A 15,090-nucleotide genomic window follows, 5' to 3' on the forward strand; every position below is an offset into this window, starting at 1 on the left:
GAAACAACCCATCAAACAACTGACTCAAAGAGACACAATCAGAACCACAAGCCAGCGCCCCGAGTGTGTGACTTGACGTCTTGAAAATCACTCACGTCACTGCACCCACCTGGCAAGACATTTAAAGCACCCACAAAGTTCTCCTTTGAGAACTTTCCTCTCCCCAGCAGAGACTGCCAGGTCCCTCCCAAGTTCAGGCTCTGGCATGACTTTCAAAGAAATAAATGTGAAAAGGGAAGGAAAGGAACATGTGGCTCTGCAAAACCATCAGCATTTATCATGTGGCCCTAGGGATGTCAGACTTCAAGTTTCAAGGTTTCATTTTTGAAAGCAAATCTCTGAGCATCTTGTTCTATCACACATAGAAAACCAGCCGGCTTCCACGTTCCCTTCCAAACACAATTTTTTTTTTTTTTTGTTTCCCAAAGTTTATTTCAAAATATGCAAGTGCCAAAAGACATTTTAAAGTCGCTGCTCGCCTAGAACCGGAGGGATGGAGATTGAGACCTCCACAGAGGGGCAATTTGCCAAACTTCCAAAGTTGTGGGTTTGTCTGTGGAGCTTGACCACAAAAACAAAAATTAGAAAAAAAAAAAAAAAAAAAAAAAGCCAAGATTAAGCTAAGGCTGCAAAATGTTTCTAACACTCCTCCAGAAGATGAACCCGGGTACCATCAGGCAAACCAGAATGCAAAAGCTTCAGCATATGTTGTTTTCTTGTGTGTACTGGGCAAAATGCATAGTGAGAACTAATTTGGGGGAATTATGGGTCTACATTGTCTTTTAACTGCATCCAGGTGCTCCAGACACCAGGCAACCTTGAATGGTGCCCCCTTGTACCCACGAGAACCAGCCAAAGCCTGGGTGACTGGTTCCTCGGGGGAGACCAGGATCTCTGAGGGGGTGACTGTCATCACACCGTCTTATCTGCAAGGACCTGCACCTCGCCACCTACTGACACTTCGTGACCTCAGGCAACCCAAAGGTGGGGAAGTGAGGATGAAAACTAAAATTCGTCTTCCACCACCCACTCCGCGCCCTACGCCTCCACTGATATGCCAGACATGCTTGCAGTCTGTACAGCAAGACAAGTCTGAATATTTGGCAGATAAACACGGTGGCAGCTTGAACACTCATGAAAAAGCGAATTTTTTATTTTCACAAGATAATGCACAATCACAGTGTTTGGAGCTCTGAGAAGCGGACCACTTGGAGAGGCTGGACCGAGCCTCCCTTCCTTCAGACCTGGTATCAGAAAGAGGCCAGATGGCAGCAGCATTTAAATCTTTAACAGACACTGTCAAATGGGATTAGACCTCAAACTTTAGGTTTAGTGGTAAAAGGGAAGAAAAATAAAGAGATTCCCAAACAAGCTGCGTGCATAGCAGTATTAATGACAAATCTTGACTTGCAACTCAAAAGATCTCAAAGGGCAAGTCCCAAGGCCTTGAGTGATAGAGCCAGCAGATAATTTCTAATGTTCTGTGTCTCCTCCACAGGCCGGGCACTACCTTCCACCCTCCACTCACCTTCTTCTCCCACCCAGGCCTATAGGGCAAAGTACAACGTTCTTCAGATTGACTTTTCCAGATAAAGTCTAGAGACTCATGGTGTGGGACATGAGACTGATCTGCATTTGAGCCCACTCCGGTGTGCACCCAAATGTTTCTGGGGCTCCCCATTCACAACGTTAGCAGTAGCTCACCCGCAGCATTGTAGACCCAGCCTGAGCAGCACAGAACTGGCCACACGCATCAATTCAACCAAAAGGATGAGTCAAACACACTTGAGACTACAACTACGTGCACTCCACCCAAAACCTTCCACTGATGGCTGGCATTTCTCAATTTGAGTGTTAAGCCTCCGTTTTCATTTGTGTAGAGGGCATGGTGGTTGCTGAGAAGAGACCCAGATGCTATGAGCAAGCTCTCTCCTCACCCCACACCATACAGCCACGCTATGTTCTGAGACTTCTGCTGGGCCACTGAGGAAGAAAAGAAAGAAGAGATTCTTTTTCCTGTAATGGCAGCCTGAAGGTAGAGAATGAGGGCTGCTCCCTCCTCGCCAGGCCTTTGGGAAGGGTTCGAGCTTCTAGGTCTAGAGGGATAAGCTCTCACAAGAGATAGGGTATTTTCTTGTGAGATTTTGTGGATTCTGGGCAAAGCAAGGATAACTGGGACCCATGAAACAAAGTGTGGAGTAGGTGGGAAAAGAGTCCTTCTCCTACTTCCAATGCGGACTTCTTCCATGAGGACTGTGGATGCTCTGAATATCTGAGACTCCAGGTCAGCCTAAGGGGAAGCACTGAGCCAAAGTGCCAAACTTCAAGGAAGCAATTCCTGAAAACGCCCTCAAATTTTGAATGTGGGGCGTATAAAGGGAGGCAGATTAATATGAGAGCTGAGTTTAAAAGCAATGAGAGATACACTTAGGTAAGAGCAAGGGGAGAAAGGGGGAAGAAGAGAGAGTTTTTCAGGCAGGTCCACGTTTGAAACCTAGCTGCGCTACTTACCAGCTGCATGACTTTTCTGAGCCTCAAGTTCCTCATCCATAAAACAGGATAAAACTCCCAAGCTCACAGATTGGCATGACATATGGAAGGTTCCACAAAGATCAGTTCCTTCTCTTATCTCCCTTTCGTGACTTCTCTTTCATTGTCCCAACCTACAGAATTCCCACTGATTTTAAGATATTTGTTATCTAGACAATAAAAGAACAAAATGTTACATTTATAGATTCTCACCAGGAGGAGGGACCCTAAAACAGTGGTCCTCAACTGGGGTGATTTTGCCCCCAGGGGACATATAATAATGCTTGGAGATATTCTTAATTGTTACAACTGGGAGGTGCTACTGACATCTACTCAGCAGAGGCCAAGGATGCTGCTAGACATCCTAGAGTGTCTAGGGACAGGACAGTCCCTCACAACACAGAATTATCCAGTCCCAAATACCAGCAGTGCCTAAATGGAGAAACACTGCCCAAGAGGACCTCGGGCCCAACCTCCCACTAATCCAGAAACGTTCTCTAAGAGAGATTATAGAGCCAGCTTCTGTTTGAACACCCTCAGGGATAACCCACCCATTTACTGGTGAGCCCTAACTCAAAATGTCCCTTATTTTAAATCAAAATAAAGAACTTTCAGCTAGTTGGTCCTATGTTGATCTCTTCTTCTCAACAGGATAAATCTAAAACCTCCTGCGTTCCTCAAGTAATTTGTGTGCTTTAGGTTCTGAAGCGTGCAAAGCCCTGAAGGAGAACCAAACGTGAACAGAGCCCCCGTGCTCAGGAAGCCTGTACACCTTCACCCAGAAGACAGACAGAAGAACAAAGTACAAAAGAAGCCACAATAAAATGTGGATTAAGTAAAGTAAAATTGTAAGGAATATGCTGAATCTCCCAGGAGAAAGAACCCATTGAATTGAAGCTGAGGTCATCCACGATTGGTCGAGAAAAGATGTGGTACATACGGAAGAAGATAAAGAGGCTGAAATGGAGACGGGGCATCTCAAGCTGACAAAACACCAAGAGCAAAGACTTGAAATATGAGAAAGTGCACACACACACAGAGGTCAGCAGTAGGACGGACAACGCTTAGAATCAGGAAAGTAAGGATGTAAGAGATGAGAACAGAAAATGGGTTGGAACCAGATTCATGGGAGATCTCAAATGTCATGCTAAGAAGTTGATTCTCCAAGCCACACTCTGAATAGGGCAGTGCCATAACGGGTCCTAGACAGGACTACGTTGGCCACACTTTGGCATATGGACCCAAAAAGAGGGAGATGGGCAATTGCTCTGGGTTTTAGGAAAGAAAGAGATAGGCATATGTCATAGGCTGAATTGTGTCCCTCCAAAATTCAGATGTTGAAGCTCTAACCCCCAACATGATGGTAACTGGAGATGGAACCATTGGGAGATCATTAGGTTTAGAAAAGGTCACAAAGGTGAGACTGGTCATGATGGGATTAGTGACTTTACAGAAGAGACTAGAGAGCTTGTGCTCTTGCAGTTTCAATCTCAATCTCAACCTCTGTCCCCCAACATTGCCCCCCGATATGAGAATATAGCAAGACACTAGCCATCTGCAAGCCAAGAAGAGGATCCTCACCAGAACATAACCCTGTTGTCACCTTGAACTTGGGACTTCCCAGCATCCAAAACTATGGGAAATAAAGTTCTATTGTTTAACACTCCCAGTTTATGGTATTTTGTTACAGTAGCCCAAACTAATATACCATGTTAAGAAGAAGCAGGAGGAGCATACCAAAATTTCAAGAAAGGGAAGACATGGCTCTCACACCAGGTTCTGGAGGCAAGACACATGACCACATGTTCAGGGGGGATAGTTAGCTTGAGAAAGAAACAGGATCACATGGCCTGAAGGGCCAAGCCTAAAGGAAGAGAAGACAGGTGATTGTAGGGTAAAATTCTTCAGGAGAAAGAGCTTAAGAAATTCATTTTAGATAAACTCAAATAGTGAGGTATAGGTGGTATAAAAGGAGGATGGGGGTAGGCCATGGGGAAAATAGGGAATGGTTTGGAGCAGCTGCTGGGGAGTGTAGGGGCAGAAACCAAGTGGGATATACAAGCCCTGAGGGTAAATAGAGCTCAGCTGAGACTAGATTAAAACCCTGTATAAGCAGCTGAGTCTCACCATCCCTGCTGAGAATGGATGGTGGGATTTATCCAAGGCTGGATCACAGCAAGGCAGCTAGAAGAGGCCCCTCTGTGCCCAGCGATGGGGCTAGGAGATAAAACTGGGTGGATTCCATGTGGGGTGATGAAAAATTTTGGAAACAGTGGTAATGACTGCACAACATTGTAAATGTAATTTAATGCCACTGGACTGTATACTTAAAAAAGGGCTAAAATGACAAAATTCATGTTATATATATTTTTTCGCTACAAAAAAATAGCATGTAAAAAAGTGGATGGAAAGGAAAAATGGAGCGTCCTTTGAGTCCTTTGTCATCCAGTCTAAAGAAATATCCTCCAAAATTCTAATGGCCTGGCTTTTACACACCTCACCCTGGCATGTCCCACTGCTCTGGAATTAATCCAGTTTGTGAATTTTCCCCATACAGTGGAGAGCCCAGAACTGAACACAGTTCGACGTGTGGTCCGGGCAGACTAGAGTCCAGAGCAACGGTTTCTCACCGGAGATATTTCTGGCCTGTCTGGAAGGGTACTGGGCAACATCTGAAGATATTTTTGGTTGTCACACTCAGGGGGAGGTGCTACTGGCATCAAGCGGGTGTAGGCCAGGGATGCTGCTAATGACAAAACACAAGGAGCAACCCCCACCGGAAAGAGAGTAATTTCTGGTTCAAAATAATCTTGCACAAAATAATAATAATAATAATAATAATCTTGCACAACCATTATCTCCCACGATCTGGACATCATGTTCCACTGAGGTAGCCTAAGACTGATGGCATAAATTCTTCTGGCTCATACTGAACTCAAGACGGTGGGAAAACCCCAGGCCTTTCTCACATGAACTGCTCTCAAGAGAGGCTTGTTCTGTGGCTGAGGCTCTGCGCCACTGGGAAGCCCTTTACATTAATCCCTATGAAATCCCATCCTGTCCGATCACTCCTGGCTCCAACCTGTGGAGTTACTGAGAGCCCCATTTCTGACATCCAGTGAAGGAGTGATTTCTCCCAGCACCTCATCACCTCCAGCAGCAGCTCCTCGTGAGGGGTCTTCAAGTGGGTTCTGAGCTGTTTGGGGTCAGGGGAAAAGTGGGTTCCCTTTTTGTTGGTGTGCAGCATCCTGAACATTCAGCTGCGTTCCTGCCTGCTTTGCTTAAAATGATCAGGGCCTTCTCGTGCGCACCTCAGGTAGGGGCTGACCCCATCATCCTTCCTTCCTCCTCCACCACTGCCAGACCCGCAGCTTCTTCCCTGGCCTGTGGGGAAAAGAAGGCAGCAGAAATGGCTGAGGCACGTCAGGCCAGAGATATGCATGTACACAGCTTAGGAGTGGGGCCGAGGGCTGTTTCCCAATCTCCCTTGGTGCAACACAAAATATCTGAATTGGGTGAGACAGCAAAAGGGGGTGGTTCTTCTATTTTTGTCGGTAGAGCTATGATTCTGAACTTCCCACAAAAACAGTGAAGTCCACATTAAAGCTCCATGTATGATGCACTGTCGAATGTAACTCTCCTAAATGACAAATCTATAGAGAAAATTACAGAAATTAGGTCCATTGTAATTTTGAAAACTGAATTTTTGTGTTGCAATTGTTTGTGCTGTACACGTATACACCATTTTCCTTTAAGATCAGTATAAAGCACTCAATCGTCCTTTCTTGAGAAGGGCTGTTTCTTGGAGTCTCTTTATTGAGATCATGGCCTTTCTTTTTTGATGGAACCAATGTCTTTTCTTAGTAAAATAGTGACAAAATGAAGAGATGAAAGTTAATATTATTCACATCCCTACATGGCAAAAATAAAAAGTTGAAGACCCTGCATCACCTCCTAAATTGTTTCTGCAACTTTACCAAATTTGTGAAACCCAAAATTCCAGGAGCCATCAGCCTAAAGGTTTGATAAGTAATCCATGATGCCTTCGTCGAAGTCACTGATGAAAAATACCAGTGGCTGAGCGGTGAGCGTCTGCCTTGGGCTCAGGGAGTGATCCTGCGTCCCGGGATAGAGTCCCCGTCGGGCTCCTCGCAGGGAGCCTGCTTCTCCCTCTGCCTGTGTGTGTGTGTGTGTGTGTGTGTGTGTGTGTCTGTGTCTCTCATGAATAAATAAATAAAATCTTTAAAAAAAATAATAAAAATTTAAAAAAAGAAAAATGCCAGCCCAGAAAGAATTACATACAAAATCAGACAGCATGGCCCTGGGGACCACCCTTTAGGTCAACACTGATTCATGAATCAACATTTTTAGGGCATGTTTGTTCAAGCAACTATAAATCCACCAAACTCCAGTCACCGTGGTGCACAGGCGCGGGGGTTTCTCCTTGTCAGTTGGTGCTGCATGCAAGCTAGTGGCTCTGTGGCTAGTGGCTCTGTGACTAGTGGCTCTGTGGCTGGTGGCTCTGTGGCTAGTGGCTCTGTGGCTGGTGGCTCTGTGGCTCTGTGGCTAGTGGCTCTGTGGCTAGTGGCTCTGTGGCTCTGTGGCTCTGTGGCTCTATGGCTGTGGCTAGTGGCTCTGTGGCTCTATGGATAGTGGCTCTGTGGCTAGTGGCTCTGTGGCTCTATGGCTCTGTGGCTAGTGGCTCTGTGGCGGCGGCCAGGCATCGGCACCATGAGCAGCTTCAGCAGCAAGGAGCATGCTGCACCCTTCACGCTCGAGTACCGAGTCTTCCTCAAAAATGAAAAAGAACAATATATATCTCCATTTCATGATGTTCTGATTTATGCAGATAAGCACATTTTCCACATGGTAGTTGAAGCACCACACTGGTCTAATGCAAAAAAGGAGATTAGCTACAAAGGACCCTCTAAACCCAATTAAACAAGATGTGAAAAAGGAAAACTCCGTTATGTTGCAAATTTGTTCCCTTATACAGGATATATCTGCAACTATGGTGCCATCCCCCAGACTTGGGAAGACCCAGGACACAATGACAAACGTACTGGCTGTTGTGGTGACAATGACCCCATCGATGTGTGTGAAATTGGAAGTAAGGTATGTGCAAGAGGTGAAATACTTAGGGTGAAAGTTCTGGGCATACTGGCTATGACTGATGAAGGGGAAACCGGCTGGAAAATCATTGCCATTAACGTGGATGATCCTGATGCAGCCAATTACAATGATATTTATGATGTCAAGTGGCTGAAACCTGGCTACCTGGAAGCTACTGTGGACTGGTTTAGAAGGTACAAGATTCCTGGTGGAAAACCAGAGAGTCAGTTTGCTCTCAACGCAGAATTTAAAGATAAGGACTTTGCAACTGATATTATTAAAAGCACTCATAATCGTTGGAGAGCATCAGTGATGAAGAAAATCGTGGAAAGGGAATCAGTTGCATGAATACTATGGTGTCAGAGAGGCCCTTCAAGTGTGATCCTGATGCTGCCGAAGCTATTGTGGATGCTTTACCACCACCGTGCCAATCTGCCTGCACGGTACCAACAGATGTGGAGAAGTGGTTCCATCACCAGAAAAGCTAAGGAATATTCTGTGGAATACAAGCTGATATTGCTGCATCCTATTCATCTGGAGTATTAGATGCAAAAGTAGTAGCTTTTCAAACCTTTAAATTCATAGAACTAATCTAACAAAATTCTTCTGTGACCAATATATTCAGAATGGTGTATATCTAAAAGCATTCTTCATATCTCGACTAAGATAACTGTTCGTACATTCTTCAATATCAAAGCAGGTGTAATTTGGAAGTCATTTGTGAATAGATGTGCAAGATGAGTGAATATTGGATGTATATTTTTACCATGTGTTAAAAAATAAAATTATTCTGTGGAAACTTCAAAAAAAAATCCACCTATTTTATCCACAAGCTCACATTTAATGATCTTGCCCAAAGACTATCTCGAGAGACTATGCTAAAGGCCCCACCAAAATCAAAGTACACTCATCTGCAATATAACAATGAATAAAACTGGTCAAGAAGCCAGAGGTAACTGGATTTTTTTTTCTGCTCATCATGCACTTCCTTTTTTAGTAACTACACCATGGTTTTCTTTTGGAGAAGCCCCACTCACCAACCCTCTATCTATATGGTTCAGGTGTTGACTATACTCACAATGGCATGAGTAGACGTGTGACCTAGGCCTGCGCAATCAGCATCATGCATCCTCCTGAACACACCATTTGGCTCAGGGATGGGTATATAACCCATGACAGTCCAATGAGACATAGTTCCAAAATTTCTGTTTTACTTATTGACAAAAAAAAAAAAAAAGAGGCACCTTCCCACTGAAGCTCTGAGAAGACTATGATATAAGCCCGGGGTCCTAGGGACCACCCTGCTCCCCAGAGGAGCAGCCTACTTAAATACACCGAGCCCAAAACAGAGCAGAGCTAAGAGATGGGGAGAAAGTGAGATGAAGTCATTATGACATCAATAGAGCTCTTTAATCCAGGAAGACACAAGCCACCGCTGTCCCTAACTTTGGTTACATAAGCCAATTAAATTTCTCTTTTTTTACTAAAGCCCTGAGTTGGCTATTGATCTATTACAAGTACAAAAGTTTGGCTGGTACATAAGATTCTTTTAAAACTGTGATTTTGGCAGGTCCTATCATTTCATTTATCACACAGACATTTATGTGCACCCTCAGAGTTCCAGGCACTGTGCTAAACTCAGAGATAACACAGAGAATAAACTTGGCTCTGGCCTCTAAAGAGGTAGTCTAGTAAAGGAGACCAACAGCCAAGGACACAATTACAAAAAAATATGTGGCCAGGGCTAGAGTTAAAGTATAATTAATAGGGGAGCACAGAGACCAAACTGAACTGATTTCTGCCTTTCAGGGTCCAAGAAGCCAACAGAGGAAGGTGACATTTGAATGGATTTTTGAATCAGCTCCAGGGGAGTCAACGATTTTTCTTCTTATGTTCCCATCTATTTAATTAAAAAAGAAACCTAGAATTTTGCCAAGAAGAGATATTAAGTTCACTAAACTATGCTCTCTAGAATCCACAACTTCTCCATTAAAATAATAATAATAATAGATATTTATCTAGCCCTTCAGCACCTCCTTCATTCACCGTGGGTTCCCTACGATCACAAGACAGAGGCTGGGTGATCAAAACTAAATCCGTCATACTTCTCTGACTGAGACGCATCTGAGCCTCAGGGCTAGAACCTGTTTAAAGCACTTTGAGGCTCTCTTTCCATTTCATAATTAAACTGGGAAATAATTTTCCCTTATTCCTGTTTGCTCCACACTGTCCTATATTAAGATCACTGACTGAAATGGGAGAAAGGTCTCTGTGTCCCCTGTTCATTTTACACTTTCCATTCCAAGCATCGTGCCATGCCCACCTTCTCCTGTTACTTCTCCCAGACACGGTTAACAGTAAGATCTTAAAGCCATGGTAATTTCTGGGGAATGGGACATAACTCCGAAATCTTCTGTTTAAAGGGCAATAACTTAGGTAAAGAATAACACTGTGGTCTTGCCAGTTATACCTTTATTTCATAGGGAAAACTCTCAAAGAAGCATCAGTTTCTCTTTACTGTTTGTATAAGACATGTTTATAAATTTTTGACTTCCCACAGTCCTGCTGCGGAAATAGCTACTCCCAAAGCTGACGACAGTGGAACTGGCACCCAATCATCTCAATAAATACAGAAAAAGCACTTGGCAAAAATGCAACAACCATTCGTGATGATAGGGAGAAAAAAGCTCTTAGCAAGTAGATCTTAAAAGTTCTCATCACCAGAAAAGAAAAAATTTTTGTAACTATCTATGGTGACAGTTGTTAACTGGACTTGAGGTGATCATATATACAAATATTGAATCAGGTGCATCTGAAACTAATATATTACATATCATTATACTTCAATTAAAAAAAAAAAAGACTCCTAGAGGGCAGCCCTGGTGGCTCAGCGGTGTAGCACCACCTTCAGCCTAGGGTGTGATCCTGGGGTCCTGGGATCAAGTCCCACGTCAGGCTCCCTGCATGGAGCCTGCTTCTCCCTCTGCCTGTGTCTCTGCCTCTCTCTCTCTGTGTGCCTCTAATGAATGAATCAATCAATCAATCAATCAATAAAATAAATAACAAAAAAACTCCTAGCAAATGAGGATAGATGACAACCTCCTCATTCTAATACAGGGCATCTAAAAATAAATAAGTAAATAAAAAACCTCCAGGTAACATCATATTTAATGGTAAAATGTTGCTTTCTTTCTAAGATTGGGCCAAAAATGTTCAGCATCCCTTCTTTTCAGCATTGTATTAGAACTTTTAATCAGTGCAATAAAACAGGAAAGGAAACCAAAGACAAAACACTGAAAACATGGGTGGCTCAGCAGTTGAGCACCTGCCTTTGGCCCAGGGTGTGATCCTGGGGTCCTGGGATCAAGTTCCATGTCGGGCTCCCCATGGGAAGCCTGCTTTTCCCTCTGCCTATGTCTCTGCCTCTCATGAATAAACTTAAAAAATATTTTTTAAAAACTGAAAAGAAGCTGAATTGCCCTTATCAATGATGACATCATTGTAAACAAAAACTAAACCTAATAGAATATGTGAAAGAAAATAACAGAATAGGGATCCCTGGGTGGCGCAGCGGTTTGGCGCCTGCCTTTGGCCCAGGGCACGATCCTGGAGACCCGGGATCGAATCCCACATCGGGCTCCCGGTGCATGGAGCCTGCTTCTCCCTCTGCCTGTGTCTCTGCCTCTCTCTCTCTCTGTAACTATCATAAATAAATAAAAATTAAAAAAAAATAACAGAATAAGTAGATTTACCAAGGTCTCCTGATACACAATCAATATGTAAAAGTTAATTGCAACTCTACAAAACAGCAACAAATAAACATAAAAGTTACACAATGTTACATTAAAGGTAGAAAAAAATTCTACCATCAAAGAATAAATCCAATGAAAGATGTGTAACACCCTTACACCAAAAACTATAAAATAATGATGAAAGAGATTTTAAAAACCTAAACTGATACAGAGATATATAATGTTCATTGACTGATTCATGGAAAACTCAGTATTTTTAAGATATGCATTATCCCAAATTGATACATAGATTTAATACAATCCACATCAAAACCCCAGTAGACTTTTTTGAAGAAATTAAAAAGCTGATGCTGAAATGTAAATTAAAATGAAAATGTTTGTAACACAGCTTGAAATCCAGCATTGTAATGCCCCCGGCACTGTTTTTCTTTTTCAACATTCCTCTGGCTATTCAGGGTCTTTTCTGATTCTGTAGAAATCTTAAGATTTGTTCCAACTCTGTGAAGAAAGTCCATGGTATTTTGATAGGGACTGCATTATTCTTCCAATCCATGAGCATGGAATGTTTTTCCATGTCTTTATGTCTTCCTCACTTTCTTTCACAAGTGTTCTGTAGTTTTTAGGGTATAGATCCTTTACCTCTTTGGTTAGGTTTATTCCTAGGTATCTTATGCTTTTGGGTGCAATTGTCAATGGGATTAACTCCTTAATTTCTCTTTCTTCAGTCTTGTTGTTAGTGTATAGAAATGCCACTGACTTCTGGACATTGATTTTGTCTCCTGCCACATTGCTGAATTGCTCTATGAGTGATCATCAAGACAGTGTGGTACTGGCACAAAAACAGACACATACATCAATGGAACGAATAGAGAATGCAAAAATGGGTCCTCAACTCTATGGTCAACTAATATTCGACAAAGCAGAAAGAATATCCACTGGAAAAAGGACAGTCTCTTCAATAAATGGTGCTGGGAAAATTGGACAGCCACGTGCAGAAGAATGAAACTGGACCACTCTCTTACACCATATGCAAAGATAAACTCAAAATGGATGAGAGATCTAAATGTGAGACAAGAATCCATCAAAATCCTAGAGGAGAACACAGGCAACACCCTTTTTGAACTTGGCCACAGCAACTCCTTGCAAGACACATCCATGAAGGCAAGAGAAACAAAAGCAAAAATGAACTACAGGGACTTCATCAAGATAAAAAGCTTCTGCACAGCAAAAGAAACAGTCAACAAAACTAAAAGACAACCTACAGATGGGAGAAGATATGTGCAAATGACACATTAGGTAAAGGCTAGTATCCAAGATCTATAAAGAACTTATCAAACTCAACACCCAAGAAACAAAAAAATCCCATCATGAAATGGGCAGAAGACATGAACAGAAATCTCACCGAGGAAGACATAGACATGGCCAACACGCACATGAGAAAATGCTCCGCATCACTTGTCATCAGGGAAATACAGATCAAAACCACAATGAGATCCCACCTCACACCAGTGAGAATGGTGAAAATTAACAAGACAGGAAACCACAAATGTTGAAGAGGATGTGGAGAAAGGGGAACCCTCCTGCACTGTTGGCAGGAAAGCAACTGCTGCAGCCACTCCTGAAAACTGTGTGGAGGCTCCTCAAGAAGTTAAAACTAGACCTGCCCTACGACCCAGCAATTGCACTGCTGGGGATTTACGCCGAAGATACAGATACAGTGAAAAACGTAGACACCTGCACCCCAATGTTCACAGCAGCAATGTCCACAGTAGCCAAACTGTGGAGGGAGTGATGTCCTTTGACAGATGAATGGGTAAAGAAGATGTGGTTTATGTATACAATGGAATATTCCTCAGCCATTAGAAACCACGAATACCCACCATTTGCTTCAACATGGATGGAACTGGAGGGTCTTATGCTGAGTGAAGCAAGTCAATTGGAGAAGGACAATCATCATATGGTTTCACTCATACGTGGAATATAAGAAATAGTGAAAGAGATTATAGGGGAAAGGAGGGGAACTGAGTGGGGAAAATTAGAGAGGGAAACAAACTATGAGAGACTTAACCCTGGGAAACAAACAAAGGGTTGCAGAAGGGGAGGTGGGTAGGGGGATGAGGTGACTGGGTGACGGGCACTGAGGAGGACATGTGATAAGATGAGCACTGGGTGTTATACTGTATGTTGGCAATTTGAATTTAAATTTAAAAATGTAGGGTCGCCCAGGTGGCTTAGTGGTTTAGCGCCACCTGCAGCCCAGGGCGTGATCCTGTAGACCCGGGATCCAGTCCCACGTCAGGCTCCCTGCATGGAGCCTGCTTCTCCCTCTGCCTGCCTCTCTCTCTCTCTCTCTCTCTCTCTAATAAATCAGTAAAATCTTTAAAAAAATAAAAAAAATAAATTTTAAAAATGTAAAAAAAAGAAAATAACATGAAATGAAATGAAATGAAATGAAAAGGAACTAGAATCACCAAGCAATAATGAAGAAAAGAACAAAGCTGGAATTACTAAACTATCTGATTTCAAGACTTAACAATGAAAAAAAGATGTACAATAAAGCTGCAGTGATCAAAAAAGTATATGGTGTCATCCTAAGAATAAAACTATAGATGAGTAGAGCAGAATGGAGAATATAGAAATAGACCCAGACATACGTAGTCAAATGACCATTGATGAAGTCACTAAGTCAATGTAGCAGGAAAAGAAAAGTGTTTTTAACAAATGATAACAGAATATGTAGATATCTGTTTTTTTAAATGAACCTCAACTTTTATCTCATACCACACACAAAAATTAATTCAAGATGCATCACAGACCTACACATAAAAGCTGGAACCATAAAGTTCCTAGAAGATAAAATTTCCTCATAACTTGAGAGTAAGCAAGGATTTCTTAGATAAGACACAAAAAACAAAACAGAAGAAAAAAATAATATCTTGGGCTTCATCAAAATTTAAAATTTCTGCGCATGAAAACACCCACAAGAATATGAATAGATAAGCCAGAGACTGGCAGAAAAATATCTGCAGTGCGTGTATCTGACAAAGAGCTTATAACCAGAATATATAAAGAACTCCAACAAGTCAATAATTTTTTTTAAATGTGATGGCTTGGGATCCCTGGGTGGCGCAGCGGTTTGGCGCCTGCCTTTGGCCTGGGGCGTGATCCTGGAGACCCGGGATCGAGTCCCACATCAGGCTCCCTGCATGGAGCCTGCCTCTCCCTCTGCCTATGTCTCTGCCTCTCTCTCTCTGTGACTATCATAAATAAATAAAAATTTAAAAAAAAAATGTGATGGCTAAAAGACCTTAATAGTTCACAAAGGTATAAGAAACACACACTCACACACACACACACACATACGTACTCAACATCATTAGTCATCAAGGAAATGCAAATTTAAACCACAGTAAGACACAACTAAATACACATTAGACTAGCTAAAAGCAAAAAGACTAATAATACTAAATATTGGCGAGGGTGCAGAGCAACCAGACCTTTCATACTTTGTTGATGGGATAGTAAAATGAACAATCACTTCAGAGAATTCCTTGGTGGTTTCTTTAAACTTTACACTTACCCTCTGACCCAGAAATTCCACTCCTAGATATTTACCCAAAAGAAAGGAAAACATGTTCATACAAAAGAAGACTAATTGGCAATAAAAATGTACCACTCGTACATGCAACAACATGGC

The 15,090-nt window shown here is 42.5% G+C and overlaps 1 protein-coding gene and 1 pseudogene across 2 annotated transcripts in view; one reads left to right on the forward strand and one right to left on the reverse strand.

Moving 5' to 3' along the window:
• NELL1 (neural EGFL like 1) overlaps positions 1–15,090 on the reverse strand; it is an 817,686-nt gene that overhangs the window by 756,842 nt on the left and 45,754 nt on the right. The gene's annotated exons all lie outside the window — the stretch shown is intronic.
• Positions 7,261–8,147, forward strand: LOC140614668 (inorganic pyrophosphatase-like; annotated as a pseudogene).

This window comes from Canis lupus, chromosome 23 (assembly GCF_048164855.1).
Source record: "Canis lupus baileyi chromosome 23, mCanLup2.hap1, whole genome shotgun sequence".
Lineage (NCBI taxonomy): Eukaryota > Metazoa > Chordata > Mammalia > Carnivora > Canidae > Canis > Canis lupus.